General features: G+C 46.6%; 1 long non-coding RNA gene across 3 annotated transcripts in view; it reads left to right on the top strand.

The window, feature by feature from the left end:
- LOC138116221 (uncharacterized) overlaps window positions 1–19,336 on the top strand; it is a 44,848-nt gene that overhangs the window by 19,890 nt on the left and 5,622 nt on the right. For 2 of the 3 annotated variants that reach the window (XR_011154081.1, XR_011154080.1), the window contains exons 3-4: window positions 12,163–12,281; window positions 17,757–17,889. This is a non-coding gene — a long non-coding RNA (uncharacterized lncRNA). The remainder of the gene's footprint in view (window positions 1–12,162; window positions 12,282–17,756; window positions 17,890–19,336) is intronic. The other variant, XR_011154082.1, reaches the window with a different exon arrangement.

Here is a 19,336-nt window from a genome sequence, read left to right on the forward strand (position 1 = left end):
TCCTCATACCACCAGCCCAGAAATTTTCCTTTTTGCAGCGTTTCAGGCTGCAGTAAGCTGGTTACAAGAAATGTGGCTCGCTGCTCTGCAGAAAAAAGTGCGGAAGGCAGGAGGAATTGCTGCAAATCGCTATTCAGCTGCTCTTCATCACACTGGCTCTGGCTTCCATCTACCTGACAGCCCCGCTAAAAGGATAATAATGCTTTAAAAATTAGAGTCAGCCGAACAACTACTTCATAAATTCATGGCCTTGCCCTGATCCTTTCCAGAAGTTTTTCTTTCAGATTGAGTCCACAGCAGACCTTGGATTCCTTGCCTTTGGAAATGCTGCTGCTTTTCTACTTTAGGACTACTCACTGGGTCACCCAGCTATGCCAACGGGGTTACCAATTATTTTTCATTACCTCCACAGAAACAAACCTCATTTGGGGATAATCTTGTGCTCTCTCCTTCAGAGAGCACAGGATAATCTCTTGGTGGTGATCTCTCATTGTGGGATTTTTTCCTTGGTTGATAAACCAGTCCTGAAATCCTATTAAGAGATATTCTGCCTCCCCTTAAAATAGACAAACTCACAGATAAGACAAACTTGTGTGGAACTTGGAAGAGACCCTTGGTTTTGCCTACCTGATGGGAAACAGCTCTGGTTTGCAGCAGCTGTTCCCATGTGTACCACTTCTGAAAGCAGTTGGAGATCTAAAACAGCCCTGGCTTTTATATGGGACTGATGGTCCTTCTCAGCTCCTCAAATCCTCCTCAAGCTACCAGCAGAAAACTATGGCAAATGGACTGGGGGCTTGCTTGAGATGTGGTGGACAGGGAGCACTGGTTGAATGGGTGGTACAGCATCTTTTCAATCCATGTCATGTCCTACCAGTGGCAAGGGATGAATTGTCACATTGGCTTTTCCACCTACTCCAAAGGTGTGGAGTGCTAGAGAATCTGGATAGGAGAGATCCCACCACTGTCAGATGAAGGTGAGACTCAACGTTATTGTTCTGCTTCCTAATTTGAAACTCAGCAGAAAGAGTACCTGACTGGCAGCTTCCAGGATTTTCAGCCTGGTCCCCTAAAGAAGGCAACCTCTTAGTCTGTTTGTTCTCCAAAATAACTCTGACCCCAGAGAGCTCGTGCTTTCTGTTCACTTTATCTGCATGAAGAGAGGGACAAGATTGCCATCCATGGAGACATTAAAACATGCTCTGCAAACATTAAATCCCTTCAAATTTAGGGTCTTTACATCATTAAGGAGGTTTGGAAAATAAAAGAAAAACAAATCCATCAGTTGTGAGGGAAGGTTGAAAATTTCTTTTAAAAGGAAAGTAGATTTCACGAAAAAAATGAGTGAGGTGTAAAAATGAAACGTCTTATTTTACAAATCTGACACCTCCAGCAAAGTCAAATTGCTTCTCAAGGGATGCTGTTGGGAAGAGGGAGCCTGCCCAAGTCTGGGATTCATAAAAACGCATGGAAAGTAGATGATGTTGTGTTAGATTTCTTTGGGGGTTTTTAATTTACTCAGAGCTGCTCAGCTGTGGAGGACTCAGGTCCCTGCTGTGTATCTATAGGTTTTGTTGTGCACAGGATCAGTATCTCCCTGTAGTTGGTTTTGTGACTGAAAATAGTGACAGTGGTCTGTTCTCTTGGGTTCTTTTCTTAGCATTTTGCTTTTGGCCTTGAGAGTGAGGGAGCTGCTTCACCCATGAGCCAGGAAGCACATCTCCTGCTTTTGAGATGTACAAGAAGGGATTGCCACACTTCTCCATTTTTTGGGGGAAAATGTATCAATGTTTTTTTTTGAAAGTATGAATATATGAGATATATGAATGTATCTCATGTAAAAAGGACCATTCCCTTTCAGTGGTGTGTTGCCACGTTCCCCCAGCTCTACACTGCCCGAGCCTTTCTAGTGCCCATGAATAATTTCTCTTGGTGCAAACAATAATTTAACCCTGCAGATTAATTTTGGTGGAGCTGCAGCAGGGTCCAGGTCTGGCACATCTCCTCATAAAGAGAGGCTCTCTCCTCCTCTCTGCAGAAGCTGCTGGGGCCATAATCTGTCTCCTGTGCTGCATCCTCGCCCGAGGACTGGCAAGCCTGAGCCCAATCTTCGAAAATAAATCCATCACAGTAGCAGGGAGCAGATGAAGCCTCTGCAGATATAAAGGTCAAACGATAAAGGCCATGTTAAAATATGCTCATAGGAAATGGCAGCTTATAAGTACTCTGTGATCTAATTACTTATGTCAGGCAGATAAGCCTGGACAGCAATTATTTTTAACCTAAATCACGCAAACAACTACTGTAGGAGCTTTGCCAGTTCTCAGCATTTCTTTTAATTATTTTTGGGGCAAACATGGAGCTCTGCAGGACTAACAGCTGTCTGGAATGATAGGTTTTCAGTTTCTTGAAGGTGGAGAGCTGCTTTAGTTATCTTTGGTTATCTTTTTTTTCCTCTTCTGAGAAAAATAAACCCTACATGTTGCATGTAGTCCATGGGCAGCCCACAAGGCTGAGCCTGGTTTGCAGTGCACATGGAGCAGGACTGGGGTTTGTTTTCCTGCTGGCATTGCTGGATATGGGCAGAGGGGAAAGCTGTAGCTGAAGACAGCAGTTCTTCATGCTGGAGGATAGCAGCTCTTGGGATCTGCTGGGCTGGTGAGATGAACAGTGATTTGGAGAGGGAGAGAGTTGTTCCTTACCCTGCCACAGGTAATGGCCTTAGGGATTGAGCAAGGGACTGCACCTGAGAGAGGAGCCACTCAGGAGCACATCAACTCTTGGTGTCTGTGAAGAATGGAGGTCCCAGCCTGTGAATCCATCTCTACACAGAGACGCTGTGAGTTGACCCTAAGCCCAGAGGAAGAGCACAGGATAGGAACCACATTGCCCTTTTGCAGGAGGCTGTCACAGCCTTCTGCTCCAGCCTGGCACACAAAATCCAGGTCTGCTTGGTCCAGCATGATCTTTCAGCCTCTGCATGACCTAAAGTCTTCCTTTGTGATTCTGGAGAAGCTTTTTAGCCAAAACATTTCTCTGTGCCTTACAGAGAGATTTTGGGACCGTGTATCATCTTACATGATGCTTGGCTCTTTGACCTGTGCCTGAGGGAGCTGCCCCTGTTCTTTCAAGGTCATTTGAATATCAGCAGAGACGTTCATCATCCCGGGGCCTCAAGGAAGGTATTGATCACCTATGATGAATCGGCACATGTATTGTGCAGGAGGAATGGTTAGTTAATGGATGAAAGATGTGAAAGCTCGTGCTTTCATCCCAGGCCGCTTCTTCTTTCTTCTCCTTGATGCAAGGGTCCTCCTGCCCCAGTGGTGTGGGAGATGCAGAGGAGAGAGAGAGAGAATGGCTGTGGGAGCCAGTGGATGTTGGTGGTCTTGGTGGTCCTACCTTCTTTTACTTTCCAACTTGGCCTGACTGACTATCCCTGAACAATGGGTTTGCAGCAACGCTCCAGCCATATGTGGTCCATAGGGAACGGAAGGGACATGGATGAGTGCCTGAGGCACCAATGCGTAGTGGGATCGTTTTGGAGTTCTGTAACTTTGGAGTGAGGAAGAGGAGATGCTGTGTGCCTCTCAGTCATGCTGCCCTCCCAACCTGCAGGAGTTACTGCAAATGGTGATTTATTAAATCTTTGTAGACCAGTGCGGTATCATATGTCCCCACTGAGAGCTCTTCTGCATGAGGTGTTATTCCAAAGGGCTGTTTCTGATTTTTTTCACCCCTGATTTTTTTCCTATATGAATGTTTTGGAAGAAAAGCACATTATTCCAAATGCGATTAAGTCATTTGGAAGAGGATTATGGTGTTTTGGAATAACGCCCTCTTATTCCAGAATGAGATCAGTCACACGGGGAGTTAATCGGAAACAGCTATTTTGCTCCTCTGGGAAGCCTCCACCAGCATGACAAATGGTCAGAGCCACTCCTACCCCTCCTGCCCACTGGTGCCTTGGTCCACCCTTGGGGTCTAAGGCCAGATGGTGCGTTACGGCTCAATAATTTAGAGATATAATTTAATTGCTTCTGGCCTTGACCCTGGGATTTCTGTAGTTGTGAAACCTCAGCGTGCTCCATAGAAATCAGGACAAATAGGCATTTAATGGCTGAAAATCAAGATGATGCATAAAGGAGGTGTTGTCATCAAGAGGTATTTGCTGCCCCAAAAGCCTCTGCATTTATTTCAGTAAGTGCTTGATTGAGCTCCACCACAGGCAGCTGCATTCACCCCTCTCCATTGCTCCTCCTGTCAGCTGTGGTGAGCTGCATCCTTTGGCCATTGTCATGAAGGGCATGACCCATGGTCTAGAGCAGCGTGCTCTAGTGGAAGATATCCCTGTTCATGGCAGGTGGCTGGAACCAGCTGATCTTTAGGTCCCTCCCAACCCAAACTATTCTAGGATTCTATGATGCTGTGATCGTGCTGCATCTTCTGCATGCACGCATGGCTCTGGCATCGCATTTCATGATGCAACAACCCAGAAACTTGTGGCTTCCATATGCCACAAATTATATTTTTTTCATCCTCTGATATGTATTTATTATTGAAAATTAAAGGGTTTCCTAAATTTTTATTTCTGAGCTGGGCCAAACACAGCTTAGGCAGTAAGCAATGCATATTTATTTCCAGCTCATGAAGGAAAAATATAACATCTTTCCTTGTGTTTCTATAATTTCTTTTCTGTGCATATGCAAATTGCGGGTTTATTTGTGCAAGATTTATGCAACTAAATGATGGGGAATTATAGAGGCAATTCAGTGCTTAGAAAGAAGAGACACAATTGCTGCAATTTGCTCGTGCCATGCGCTAATTCCTTCGGAAAATGCTTTTGCTCATTTATTTGCACCGAGCACCGATTTCTGCACCCCTAAGCAAGCTTGGGAAATGTTCTCTGGGCTCAATAGACTGAAAATGGTTTATATTTCTTTCCGCCTGTGCCATCGCTTCCCCATAATACTTTATAGCAATTAGTAACAATAATGAAATATAGCCATGATTTCTCAGCACTGGAGAAACGCAGCCAGCGCTTGTGAATCAAGCACTTTTTCTGGTCAAATTGGCCATTTAAACATGCTGCTCAGGAAGTTTTAAATCCACCTCGATGGATCACTCCAAGCTAAGCTCCATGGGGGGCAAAAACACTGCTTGGAAGCAGATTTTTTTCCCTGCCAAAGCTGAACCTCTTCTATGAGGTGATGCTCACAGCTTTGGGAGAACCTCTCACCCAGGCAGGAACTGATGGATAGTGCTTGCTGACAAGCAGCATCCTCACTGCTGCAAGGAGACCTTGGCTCAGAAAGAGAGTGGCAGCCTGAGCTGAGGCAGCTCCCAGGATTTTCTCCACATACCTCCTGGGTGAGGCCATATAGGGAAATCCCACGGGGCTGGGATCATAGGATCATGGAATCATTTAGGTTGGAAAAGATCATTAAGATCATTGAGTCCAATTGAGCCTCCTTTCCTCCAGACTGAGCCCCCCAGCTCCTTCAGCTGCTCCTGGTGCTCCAGACCCTTCCCCAGCTCTGTTCCCTTCTCTGGATGCGCTCCAGACTCTCACTGTCTGTCTTGGAGTGAAGGGCCCAAAACTGACTCCAGGATTGGAGGTGCCTCAGCAGTGCCCAGTACAGGGAGGTGGTCACTGCCCTGGTCCTGCTGGCCACATTATTGCTGATATGGGCCAGGTATCATTGGCCTTCTTGCCCTCTGGGCACACTCTAGCTCATGTTTGCTGTCAACCAGCACCTCCAGGTCCTTTCCCATCGGGCAGCACTCCAGCCACTCTTCCCAAGCCTGTCATGTCACATAGGGTTGCTGTGACCCAAGTGCAGGACCTGGCACTTCACCTAATGCCTTAGTTCCGATGCCCGGATGCAGGATGGAGACCGGACACAGAGATGGAGGTCCAGGGCCCCAGGTACTAACCTGGAGGTCCTGCAAAAGGACTTGTTATAGTTAAATGTCACAAGACAGCTGGTGCCCAGCAGTTAGGAGAAAGGGAAGTGATTTAGTTTTGGTCATTATCAGAAAAACATGTGTGGAGGACAGGCAATGAGAAGAGCAGCCGTTTTCTATTAGGATAAGAGTAGGTCAGGTGTAGTTAAAACTGGGTAAATGGAGCAGGAAATGTGGCTGTATATTACTCACCCAAGATATATTGCACACATTAGTCTTGTTTGATCGGGTTATTCGGAGATTCAGTGCTCCGAGTGGTGTTTTAGGGTGGCCAAATCCAGGCTTTGTACTCTATTAAAATAAATATATTGCTTGTGTTTAATAAAGTCTCTGAGTTTCCATGTAACCGAAAGTCTGCAAGTGGTCTTTGCTGGGGTCTTAATGAGTCCCTGCCTGCAATAGGCTTTTGAAGGTGGAAGGTGTGATATTCATATTGTTTATGTAGAAAAATAATTTATGAATATTCATTTAATGATGTTGCCAGCTTCCAACATGTTTTCTGCTCTTGGGAGCTCTAATGAGTTTTCTCTCCTGGCAGAGAGCTGCGTCATGGAAGCACCAGGGGCTTTTCTGCGAGGGCTCATGGGCTGCCCTGTGCTGTGGAAATGCATCAGACTAGTGGAGCAAGGATAGTCAGAAAACTGCAAGGCTGGTCTGAAATTTGACTGTGGAAACTGCCCTGGTTTTGCAGAAGGATTAGGAAAAGTTCCTTTTCTCTGTTAAAAAGCCCCATGCAATGCAGAAGGCTTTATTAGCACTGGACAAGACAAAATGTATTGGCTTGGGTTTGTTTTTTTTTAGTGTGTCTAAAGATTTTGAGTCTTAATGGAGTGTGTCCTCCCAAAAGAAGTTGAGAGGGTGGTGCTAAGGTGGACAGTTGTTACATGCTTAATTTGACTTTATAAGACTGTATTCTAAGAAATAATACCTTTTATCTCACGTGTATCCTTTGCAGCATCTTTGTCTGCATTTACCTTTGGTGCTCTTTGACCACCCCTTGGTGCATAGACAGGCTCTTTATCATGTCCCTATAGCTCCTTCCTAGCCTCTTGAATAAATATTATAGATAAATACATGTTTCTGGCATGGCAGCATCCTGCTTTCCTTTCAGGGATGGAGGACTGAAGTCCAGGTCCTTCTGAGATGGGGGAGTCCACATGGGCAGGCTCATCCAATGGAAGGGTGATGTAAAAGGCAGAGCAAACCTCCCTGGGGGCAAACCCTGCTCTGGAGCTCAGCTCAGCTCTGGTAGCCTGGATTTAGACATCCAAGCAGGGAACCTTAGCCAAACATAGGACCCACCTGAGACTTGCCAAATCCTGGTCTCTGGAGAGAAGCCTCTGCTGCAGCAGATGCTGCACATACAAACCAAAAACCAAGCCAAGTGTGGGGGCACTTTCCCAGCTCTCTTTTCCCTGGCTGCCCCAGGGCAATGCTTGGTACATCATCCACAACCACCGTCCCATCTGTGGGCAGTAAATCCTGTGGCAGCAGTTGGGGCTGTCTGCGGCTTGGTTCCCCCTTTGCCTCCAACAAAGCTGTATTGTTTTGGCATGACCTGCTTTTAGGAGCCCCCTGAGGTCCAGCTTTATATCTGTCCTTGCCAGATCCTGGAGGGTGGCTGGGACCCAGGCAAGGTCAGCAAAAGGGTATGTCACGGCTGGACAGCAATTATCCTCTGGGCTGGGAAAAGCCAGGGCCAAGGCTGTGCCGTGACCTGGGGTCTCTTAAAAAACCTTTGAATAGTTTCAGGCTAGTGAAGGCTGGGTTGCTTTGCCTCAGCACATCCTCCACATCCTCCCCCAGGCATCCTCTACTGAAAAATTTCACTTGTTCTCCTTAGTGGTTACTTGATTTGGACATCATGTAGCAAAACACATCCCACTTTGCCCTGCCCTGGCACCCCTGGGCTGGAGGGAATGTCTTTTGACCCTTTCTGATGAAATCCTGCAGGACTGAAGCCCCGTGCTTCAAATCATTAGTTCCTTAGTTTCCCATTCTCCAGCTCTGGGTACCATCTGCCTGGCAGAGCCACTGAATGGGGTTAAACCCAAAAGAAATGGCAAATTCTGAGTGTGCAAACTGCTTGGCTTGTGTTAAACAGGAGACAGAAGCGGAGTCTGGATGGAAATAAGCAAACTAAACTGAGAAGATTGGTATCCAGGACAGCTCAGAAGGGGACAGCTGGGGAGGTGTCAATGTCCCCCCACAATGGGCTGGAGGGGAGGCAGCCACTTTGGAGGGAAGCTCTGCATGCCACCTCCCGATGCTCAACATCACTTTATTTATTTAATTTACCCCAAGCAAAAGCAGCCCAATTCCCTCTTTAAGCAAGCTCTGCGAGTCAGTGGCAGAGCTGGTCAGCCCCTTCCCATGGCTCCATCAGTCCATCAATCCACTAAAATAAAAAAACTATGGGCAGAAGGTGCTAGTTTTGGGGGAAGGATACTGTCACCCCAGGGAGATGCCAGTGTGTCCTGTATGCATTAATGAAACACTTTCTTTCTGGTTAGGACTTGAAGGATGCTCATTGAAAATCAGGCTGCCATGGAAACCAAAGGTGTTTAGTCTTTTGGGAATGCTGTTGGACAGAGGCAGGGAGAGGTGTGGGAGCGGGGAGAACAGTTTCTGAAGAGGCATTTTTGCAAACCCCTTGATTCACCGTCAGTCCGTGCCTGTCTGTTGCTTGTGGCTGCTAATTGTGGGAGGGCAGGATTTGTCCCTTTACTGGATGCTCTTCATGGCTGCAGGGGCCTCCTTGCCCTCGGTGTGTTCCTGAGTGGATGGGGCATGTGGACCCTCACGGCTGCCGGGGCAGCGATTTGCTGTGGCAGCGGTGCAGGGTGTGGACGGGATCGGCAGCCGTGGAGCCCCGAGCGTCCTTGTTGCTGTCGGCACCAGGTCCCTGACAGGAGGCAGCAGGTCAGGGACCTTCGGCTGCTCAGGGACCCTGGTCCTGGCACTCTGCCCCCTGCTCCCCCTCCCCTGCTCCTCGAGGATGAAGCACAGGAAGCTGCAAGCATGGAGAAGTAATGGAATTATTGCTCTGTCATGTACCATTCATTTTAATTAATGCAGCACGTCGGCGCTGTGACAGCAGTATTAACGAAGGTTGGGAGGTTACTGCAAAACAATGTCGTCTTCCTACACCTTGTCACTTCCCAGCGCTGTCCCCGGACCAAATCCCCTCTCCTTCCCCTGTTCATTCCACTTTCCATCCTCAGGTGCTTGCTGGGAGCCTGTGTCTGCAGGCAGGAGCTGGGGGCTGCTCCCACTCGCCCTCGGCCCCACACAACCCGTCACCATCAGAAGTACCTACTAACGCATGTTTTAATTAGAATAATCAACGAGTTGCATTAGGAAAAGGACGGGAGTGGGTCCCTGTTGCTCGCACAGAGCAGCTCTTCGTTGTGGCTCATACAACACCTGGCACTAAAGCTGCTGGAGGTTGTCATTAAGGTTAATTAATTGCAAAGATAGCCAGTTCTTTCTCTTGGGCACCTTTGGATTAGGGGCTGCTCAGTGCAGTGAGGGCAAAGCCGGGGAGCTGTGCAGTGGCTCAGCCTGGGATTGAAGGCAAAATGCAAAGAAATAGATCAAAAGAGCTAACAGCCACCCTTCTTCCCGTCAAATATTTCTGAAATCAGCACGTTCCTGCAGAAAACCTCAGCGCATTGGAAAACCCTCAGCGGTGAGAGCGGGGGCTGTCAGTGCCGGCTGCTCGAGGATCGATTCACCCGTGATTTGGATTTCTCCTTTCGCAGCAGTTAATGTTTTGCCACCATATCCCGCTCCGTAATTACAGTGACTGCACGGATCAATTAGCGCCGCTTAAAGCCATTAGCAGCCCAGCCCCTTAGCCCGGAGCCCGTGGCCAGCAGCTGTGTATGTGGGGAAGCCTCGGAGGGACCCATCCACACAGTTACCTGCAGTGGGCAACACCTCACTTCTTTTCAATTCAATTTTATTCTGCTTTTCCATGTTGTAACAATCAGCAGATGATGGCCTCAGCAGAGACATTGGGACATGCTTTGTCTGGCTGAGAATGTTTCATTTCACTAGGATTTCCATGTTTCCTCTTGGGGTTGCCCAAAAGGTGACAATTCTGTTTTGTGATGTGGTTTGTTACCAGAAATTTATCCTTGTTCTGTGCTAAATTCAAAGCCTCTGAAGGTCTGGGACTGTCTTGAAGCATCCATTTGCAAGGAAAAGCAAAAGCTTTTCCCAATGTCTCATCCAGGGGGATGAGAGAAGTGGGGGGAAAAGCAGAGGAGGGATGACAGATACTTTCATATCTGAAGGGGAAGACAAATATTCTCTCTGTGCCTCAGTTTCTCTGTTGGAAATGCAAACTTTGCCTCTGTTGCCCATGTCACCTGCAGATTCAGAGCTCTGTGGTTTTGGCTAAATCATTTGTCAACGGCAGGAAAACCTGGAGCCAGCCAGCTCCAATAGGGTGGCTCAGTTAAAGGATGTAGATGAAGCTCCAGGCTTTTCCCAAACTTATCCCGACGTATTGGTGAGCACAAACACCTCAAACACCAGGTTTCCATTCCAAATACGACCATTTCCATTCACCTTCTGTCTTACACCAAAAGTGAATAACATCCAAAAAATTTCCCCAAAGTGGGTATTTCTTCCAAGGTCTTCCCTAAAAACACGGGTTAAAAAAGTCCTGGCAGAAGCCATGGCTGTTAACCAAATCTTGTAACATTAACATTTCCCATGCAGGGACTTTTTCTCTCTTTTCCTCCCTTTGACGACAGGCTTTACCAGGTTTAATGGTGACATGTCCCAGTCTGTGTGGCCTGGCTACCCCTGGGCAGAACCCAGGGGAGGATTCCTCTGCATTTAAAAAACATAGATAGCCCAAGGTGCTTTTATTGTTTTCCTATTTCTCATAATTTTATCATATAAGAAAAAAAAATGTTAAGCTGGTGTAAAACCCATATTTTCAACAGGACTGAGGGACATTATGTTCTGAAGACTCCTTTGGGTCCATGAGACAACTTGGTAGTCCCTGGGAGAAGCTGAGGGGGCTGATTTCCCAGCCCCAAATCATAAATCATGCATATAAAAAGTCACTCAGGGCACTCGAACCCAGCATGGGGCAACTGTAAATATTTTTGATCTAAGAGATTATTTTCTCTTTGGGCAGTGGCTTGCTCTGTGTGTGTGACATCACATTCCTAGATTGATGTTTTATAGGCATGTGGGCCCTTGTATCTGCTCATGGTTAGTCGATCATGCCAAAACATATGGGTTGTCGTGTACTTTTCCATGTATTCCTGTTATAAAGGCTCCGAAAATAACTTGAGGGTTAAAAAATAAATAAATCTTGAGGATGATATTGTTTGTGCTAGATAAAATCCTGTGAACAAAGCAATTGGCATCATTTCACTTGCAAATTGAGCAGCGAAGCAAAATACCATTTATGAAACTAATTTATTCTTGGAAAATCAAGCACTTACAATGTTGGCTTGTCGCAGGTTAAGTTACAGAAAAGGGAAAAAATAGATTAATGATGAACGTGACAACATTTCAGGGTAAATCATCACAGTGAAAGCCTTTGAAAAGCCTGTTTGCTCCCTGTACAAACGGGATTTTTGTTTTTTTCTCCCAAGAATATTAAACCAGGGTGCTTTGGTGCCGGGTGCAGCCGAGCAGGCAATGGCAAGGTCTGAGGAGGTCCTTGCACCCCCTTTTACCCCCATCCTGCTGCATCCTGTGCTGGAGAGCCCTCGCTGCTTTTGGAAGCCAAAAAACAAAGTCTGGCTCATTATTTTTTTCCCTGCCTGCAATTAGTCCATCCCTTAATGATCCTCTTTCTTGCAGATGTTCTTATTATATTCACAGAATCACAGACTGGTTTGGGTTGGAAGGGACTTTAAAGACCATCCAGTTCCAATCCCCTGCTATAGGCAGGGACACCTTCCATTAGACCTGGCTGCTCTAACCTGACCTTGAACACTTCCAGGAATATTCTTATATTTTGGTTCTGTACAACTAAAACCAGGAAATGTGAACAAGCAACTCTCCAGTGGGGGCATCACCAGTGCCACCATTGGGGCGTCAAACCCCATCATCAACTCCTTCATATGATCCACAGATGTTCCTTGACAAAGGTCTCCCAAGGTCTCTCCTTTGCCCTGGCTTTTATTCCTTATCCCTCTTAGCCCTTTTTCTTCTGACTAGGAGACCACTCTCCACTGACAGACACCCCTTGAGAGCTAGCAGACACCGTGGCGTTGTTGCAATGGGGATGGAAAGAAAATGAATATAATTTGCACAAGAAGAGGACAGAGCTCATCCAAGTAAGTCCATAGGTGATGAGGAGGCATAGCCTTACCTCCTGGCATGTGGGAGTTTCTGGACCAGTTGGAGCCATGAATCCCAGCCTGGAGCTGAACTCTGCATGTGCATCTTTTATCTTTATTTAGGAAAATATCAGCAGATAGTCCTAATCCCCATGATTTCTGCACCAGCATCTTTTAAGGGCTCACTGTTAAATCACAATCACCACAATGATGAGGTATTTGGGGCAGAAATGGGTATTTCCATGATTCTGGCCAAGGCACCACCTGTCCCCCGCGGCACTTGCTGAAGGTGACGGTAAAACAGAGTTCACAATCCGAGGAGCAATTGCCGGCTGTAATAGTGTGTCATGTATTAAGGGAGCATGTTTGAAACCACGTTATATTATTAAAATTCATGGGAGTGATTTATAGGGGTTTTTAAAAACAGCAGCTTGCCAATATAAATTGGCTTAGGAAAGTCAACTGTAATCCACCCAGGTCCAAATAATGACATTTCCTCCAATACATCCAAAAAGCTGAAAAGCAGAAAATAATATCCAGGCTCCAGAGATAAGGCGAGCACCCAAGGGAAAAAGGACTCTGAAATATTCATGCAGCTGTAGATTGGATGGTGGAAATGGCCGTTCCCAACGGCTGCGTTTAGGGACTGATGAATTTAGTTACTGTACCTTTATATTTATCGCTCAATAAACAAGACAAGCTCCTTTACGAGGCTGAGCAAGACTAATTTAGCTATTTTCGTGCAAAGGAAATGGCTTTCTGGGCAAGGCAAGGGGTTGGTAATTTTGTATGAAATTAGGAGACTTTTAATTTAGCCACTGAAGGTGCTGGGAATAACAGGGCTGGAGATGAGATGTGAGGAATAAATCCCCCCTATAGCAGTGGGGTTGGGTACTCCCCCTGGGTTTTGGGGGACCCCACACTGAGAGAGAGCGGAGCCTTTCTGGGCTGCCTGCACCTGCTGATGAAGATGTTCCAGCTCTTGATTTTTAAGATGATTTTTGGAGGCTGAGGCCGTTGCTGTAAAGGTTTTACAACAGCCGTGCTGGAATCAAGCATGGCTCTGTAAAAGTGTCAGCAAATGAAGCGGTGATGCCCAAGTGGTATTAACACCAAAATGACCTTTCCAACAGTTAGGGCTTTATGGGATATTATAAATTCTCCCTGTGTTGGCAGGGTTATAACTAGGACATTAGTAACATCTTCTCTGGCAATATCTAAGGCAGGAATGTGGTGTTTGGAGCTGAAAACACCTAACTTAATTTCTTTTAGTGTTTCTGTAGCTGAAAAGTTGATTTGAGATGTTTCCAGCAGAAATTTGAATACACATGGTCAAAAGGAGATTGTGTCTATTAAAGATGAGTTTTGAGCACTCAAGTAGGGTTTTTTTGAGGGCTCTTATTATTTCCAACAGCCCAAACTCAAAGCGATTTAAATGTATTGCTTGGGGTTTTTTATTGCCTTAGTTTCTAAGACTTCAGATTAATATTGTCAAACTTTTTTTTTATTGCCATAAAGGCAGGGAAAGTCCTTTTTAATGAAAGCCACAAGCTCTACACAATACCTTGACTTTGCAGCTGCTATCTGCAGTACCAGATTTCACTGAACTTACATGAAAATCCCCTGAGTGAGCCCACTCTGATCTTTTTTTCACCTCTTGCATTGCCACTGGGAAATAAAATCAGTTTTTGTGCTGGTATTTATTATGAAGTATATATTTAGACAATCCAGGCTGCAATTTAGCAGTTCCGAGAGCTTTGGGGAGTTGTTTGAAGTGACTTTTCACTCACCTGCTTATTGAAACCCTTTAGAAAGTGCTGCTGGGCTCAATCTTGCTCATTTATTCCCTGCAGCCTCTACTCTGCCTGTCCTTTGACATCAAGGGCAGCAGCAGCAGCACACGGGACAGTGGCAGGAAGGTGGCTTATGGTTCACAGCCTGTTTTGGGGCAAGGATGCACCTTAGAATCCCAGAATGGTTTGGATTGGAAGGGACCTTAACAATCACTCAGTTCCAGGCCCTGCCATGGGTAGGGACACCTTCTGCTATCCCAGGCTGCTCCAAGCCCCATCCAACCTGGCCTTGGACACTTCAGGGATGGGGCAGCCACAGCTTCTCTTGGCAGCCTGTGCCAGGGCCTCCCCACCCTCACAGGTACTGCCCCATTAGCGCTGCAGGCAGTGGAAAAAGCATATGCAGCAATAGCTGAACAAGAGCCAAGGTTCTTTGGAAATTGATTTGCACTTCCAAGCACAGGTGTCACACTGTGACCCTGGAGGTTTCATCTCACCCAGCTCCCAAAAGACCCCTCAGCCCTTAAATGCTGAGTTTTGGAAGCTGCTCTTTGAGAGGAGCTGGATTCATTGCCATCCATCTGATGTGATGATGCCCCAAGTTGCCCTGCACGATCCCCACACCACAGCCCTGCATGTGAAAAGAAAAGCCCCACACAGGCTCATTTATTCTAGTTTTATTTTTCTTGTACAAGTAGCCACAGGCTAAAATCTAAACAGAGCAAACTACAAAAAACCTGGGTTTTATTTTATTATTATTTTTTTAATACAGAGCTAACAATTGTGGGATCAGTGGGATTTCAGTATCAAGACAGTTCAAAGTAAGAAAGGTAGAAAATAAACAGTAGAAAAGTGCTTTGCAATTTGGGTTTTTAGTATTACTCCTAACAGTTGATTCCCAAAAAGGACTGGGACAAAGGTTTAGCATTGGTTTTATTATGACTTTCTTACAAAGGTAAAGATATTGCAAGTTTACATGATAAATAGGATCAAAGTACAAATCCCTCTTTGCTTTTTAAGTCAGACCCTGATCCAAAGCTCCATGAAATCAGGCTTGTCCCCGACTCGCTGGGCTTCACAACTGGCCCCGTCCCTTCTTCCCACACGATGCTGAAGCCCAGGCTCTGCCCTTGGAGTAAACCTGGAGCCATTTCCCTGATTCTGAGTGCTCCAGGGGGGTTCAATGCCATGGCCCCATGCCAGCAGCACTTTCAGCTGGGGGTGCTGTTGCTTCACTCGTCCCCATCTCCCCGCCCGCAGCTCCAGCCCAGGCACCTTCCTTTTCCTTTCCCTTTTTTTAATTTGGAGCGTGAGGGAAACAAATGAGCCGGCATCAAGTTGCTCAATGGGATCTGTAACCTGCCTGCTCTGGCGCGCATGGGGAGGGATAGATTTCCACACACTGTTTGCACAGATGAAGTGAGGAGCTCCCCCCGTTTGTTTCCATAAGCTTTTAATTTCCTTTTTTTAACCAATCTTCCCAGGCTTAAGTGCTGTCACTCAGCTCAGAGAGGGCTTGGACACTGCACTGATCCCCCCTGAAATGCCATGGGATGGTTATCCCAGAGGAACACCTCCACAGGCAGCAAAACTCTTCCCTTCACTATTCAGAGGCAACAACACTTCATAGCTTCTCTCCTCTTATTGCCAACTTAAAACCTACAGTACCTTGGTATAATTTTGGGTGGAAGCTTTAAAATTCCCAAACTGGTCCAGCACTTAAATACATCAGCACCTTTACAAAACAAGGAAGAAGAAAGATAACGGTAGACAAATAAATACCTGAATCCAACAGCGTGAAAATACCCTGTCACAGCATGAAACTATTCCCTGTTCAACTAAAGACAATGTGGATACTATCCCTGAGGAAGAAGCCATCTCTGGTTAACTTGAGATCTCCAAGAATAGGTTGTGCCCATTATGGGTTACCAAAAATTAAAAAAAAAATCAGCTTTTGGATATTTATTCCTTCCTATAATTTCATTTCACCACAGCCAGAAAATAAGAGGGTTTTTGGGATCAGCTGAGAAAAGGCAACAGGTTGAATTAGTGTAATTACTTGAAAAATACTACAGGATGAGATTCCTACCCCAAACATGGGCGGTTTTCAGCAGTTTGCACCAGATCCAACACCTGCCCGTTATCCAATGGTTTTATCTCTGGGTAGAACTGATTCCTCCCATCAGGAAAAAGGTGGGGGGGGGGGGGGGGGGCAGAAAGGAATGAGAACCCTTGCAACCTGTTCCTTAGATGTTGTGGTGTGTAAAGAAGTGTGAAGGGAGCGCTGCCCTTGGCTGGCAGGCGGGCACCGATGGTGAAAGGTGCTGGGAACCACCTTGGGACTGTCCGGCTGCCTCTGCCTCTGGTCTGGGGACATCAAATGATGCCTTGACCTGTGTCTTGTGGCACAGCCCCACATCTGCAGCACACCTGCTGTCCCACATCCACCCAAATATGTGTCTACCCTAGAACAACTTGTCTGCTTGAGTACAATTGTGCCCCAAGCACAGAATAAAATTCCATCAGTTTCCTTGAAAACCAGGGCAGCAGTTTGGATGAACGAAGGACACTGTCCCCCATGCTGAAACCAAGCACAAGCTCTTTTTTTATTCTTTTTTCCTTCTCATTTCACAGATTAAGGGCCAAACATACTCTAGGTGACGCTTTCCCAAGTTTTGGGTTGGGACAGCTTCGCCTCCAGCCCAATTCAAGCACTGAAGTACAGTGAGTGGGGCTGTGTCGCTTATCCAGCTGAGTGACAGCTAGAAGCACAAAGCCAATATGTAATTTTGAGTGGGTTTTTTTGCCCAGTTTGGTGGATTTAGGTAATTCAGGGAAGACTGTGTATCCTCATGGATCACCAGACTTCAGCCACACCCCTTCAGGGACTGAGCTGCTGCAACCGTCTGCATTAGGTCCCAATGGTACAGACTGACAAGAGTGGAAAAGAAACTCCAAAAATTAGGAAAAGCTAAACATCTAAAAAATAGTCTTTAAAGATTTACATCCATTTTCAACCATCTCAAACCAACACAGAATCTGCATTGGTTTAAGCCACCACATTTCTGCATAATAAAAAAAAAAAAAGAAAAAGCTCTACTCTTCACATACTATTGTATTCCAACTAGTCAAATGGCACAGCATTTCCCTTTAATAAAAGGAAGTAGTGACAAATACTTGTTACTATTACAATATCACAATAATATGATATTAAATTAATAGCATGTTCACAGCTCCAGGAAGTCTGAGCTGAACACTACTCTAGGTTCTGTGTTCACTTTGGCAACAGTACTTATTCAATGTGAATGGTGGCATTACACACATGAAAAAAACAATGAAAATAAAAACTGGGCTGGAGTGGGAGTGGGATGTCAGGAGAGGATCGGGTTGTCTTTGATATGAGGTTATAACTCAAGCTGTTTGGTGTCTTCTCCTCCCTCCTGCCTTCCCCTAACCTCGGCTCCTGCGATGGGGTGGGCTGTGCTATTGGTCTCACATGGTGCTGTCCCCCCACAGTCCCTTCCCAGGCTGTCTCCAGGTCCAGCATCACAGGTGTGAGCAGGGATCCTCTGACAGCCCATTTAGCCTCTTTGCTGGGGTGGGGAGAGGCTGTTTGGGGGGGTTAATGCCAAAATTTAACCCTTTGCATCTTTTCTGTCCTGCATGATGATGTCTACAGGAGGAGAAATTTTCATGGAAGAGGGCTAGGAACACTGAGCCTGAACAGCTCCTTGCTCTTGAGATTGGTGCCATTACGTCTACTTGGGCCAAGCTGGATGAGGTAACATGGAAGGACAGAGTCCTGCTCCCAGGTAACCCTGCCAAGTACCAGGGCTCAACTCAGGGAAGAGGCATTTGCTCATCCTCCTGTATATTGTACTATTTACACAGCCATCAGTTTCATCCCATTGCCAGCTGGGCAGGTCATGAGGGGCGTTTTTGACACAAGGGACTCTCCCACTGGTACCATTTAAAAAAATGCAATTAATACTTTTTTAAAAAAAGTAATTTCCTTTCCTGATTCCTTTCACTGTCCTTGCAAATACAACAACGTTTGATTTACCACCACCTACACAAAGAGATCAAACCTTCACATTTGCCTGGATTTAACCACTTCACACAGCAGGGAAAGGGCTGCCCTCTGGCACCATCTGGCACCTGGTGTCCCTGTCCCCCATGCGTGCCCCCCCTCTCACCCATGGACAATGCCAGTCACACACTGACTCAAAAGGCTGCACCACGCCAGGACAACCCAACCTCCACAGTGTCAGGTTGGTGGTTGATCTCTGGAAGGGACAAACCCTCTCTTTGGTGTCAGGAGCTCCTCTGCCCACCCTGGGCATGGGGAAGGAGCAGCTCTGGCAGCCCCCAGCATCCTCCTTGCCTTGTCCTGTCTGGGGAACTGAACCCTTTTTGGCTCTACTCATCCTTTGGACATTCTCCTGTGGCTGGAAAGGCGCTGGAGGAGCTGGGAGCAGCTCAGTAGCATCTCAAGGGGTTCTGGAAGTGCTCTGTTGGGGTTTCCCCATGGGTGCTCCTGATAGCAGGGTGGGCTTTGGGACAAGACAGTGACATCCAAGTTCCCACCTCCCAAGGGTGTGTTGTGCTGCTCATGCCAGCACATGCCATAGATCATCCTGCTGGGAATCAGCCTTGGGGAGCAGCACACTAATGAGGCAGAAGGGTGCCCTGGCCCCAGCACTGGCATCTGAGCACCCCATACCTTCAAACTCAGGATGGACTGGTGCCCAAATCAGCCCTGGAAGGGCAGCAGTGCCAGGGAGCCACACGGCGTCGTGCTGCTTGTCTGTGACAGCCCCAACAATCTTTGAAGTAAAAAACCACAACATGAATCTCTGCCACACAAAATCACACCAGAACGCCCAAAAGTAAAGCTCATAACATCAGTGAAGCATTGGGCTTCACGTGGGGCTGGGTCGGAGAGGCAGGAATTGGGGAAGAGGGGACACACACACACACACACACACACACACACACACACACACACACACACTCTCACACATGAGTTTCTCTCACGCTTGAGGTAGAACATTGCTTTCAAATGTTTGGAAGTGCTTTACATGGGAATGACAACAAGGAAGCCACCAAGGTGGCGGGTACAGAGTGTGACTGCTGAGGTAGGACCATGCTTGTACTGACCAAGTGCTATTCTACTTGTTTGTTTGAACACGAAGGAAGACACAGGTATTTCTGCTTCCCAGAAGACATTCATTCCGGTTGAGGTAGGTTCTGAGTTCA

The sequence above is a fragment of the Aphelocoma coerulescens genome, chromosome 10 (assembly GCF_041296385.1).
Source record: "Aphelocoma coerulescens isolate FSJ_1873_10779 chromosome 10, UR_Acoe_1.0, whole genome shotgun sequence".
NCBI lineage: Eukaryota > Metazoa > Chordata > Aves > Passeriformes > Corvidae > Aphelocoma > Aphelocoma coerulescens.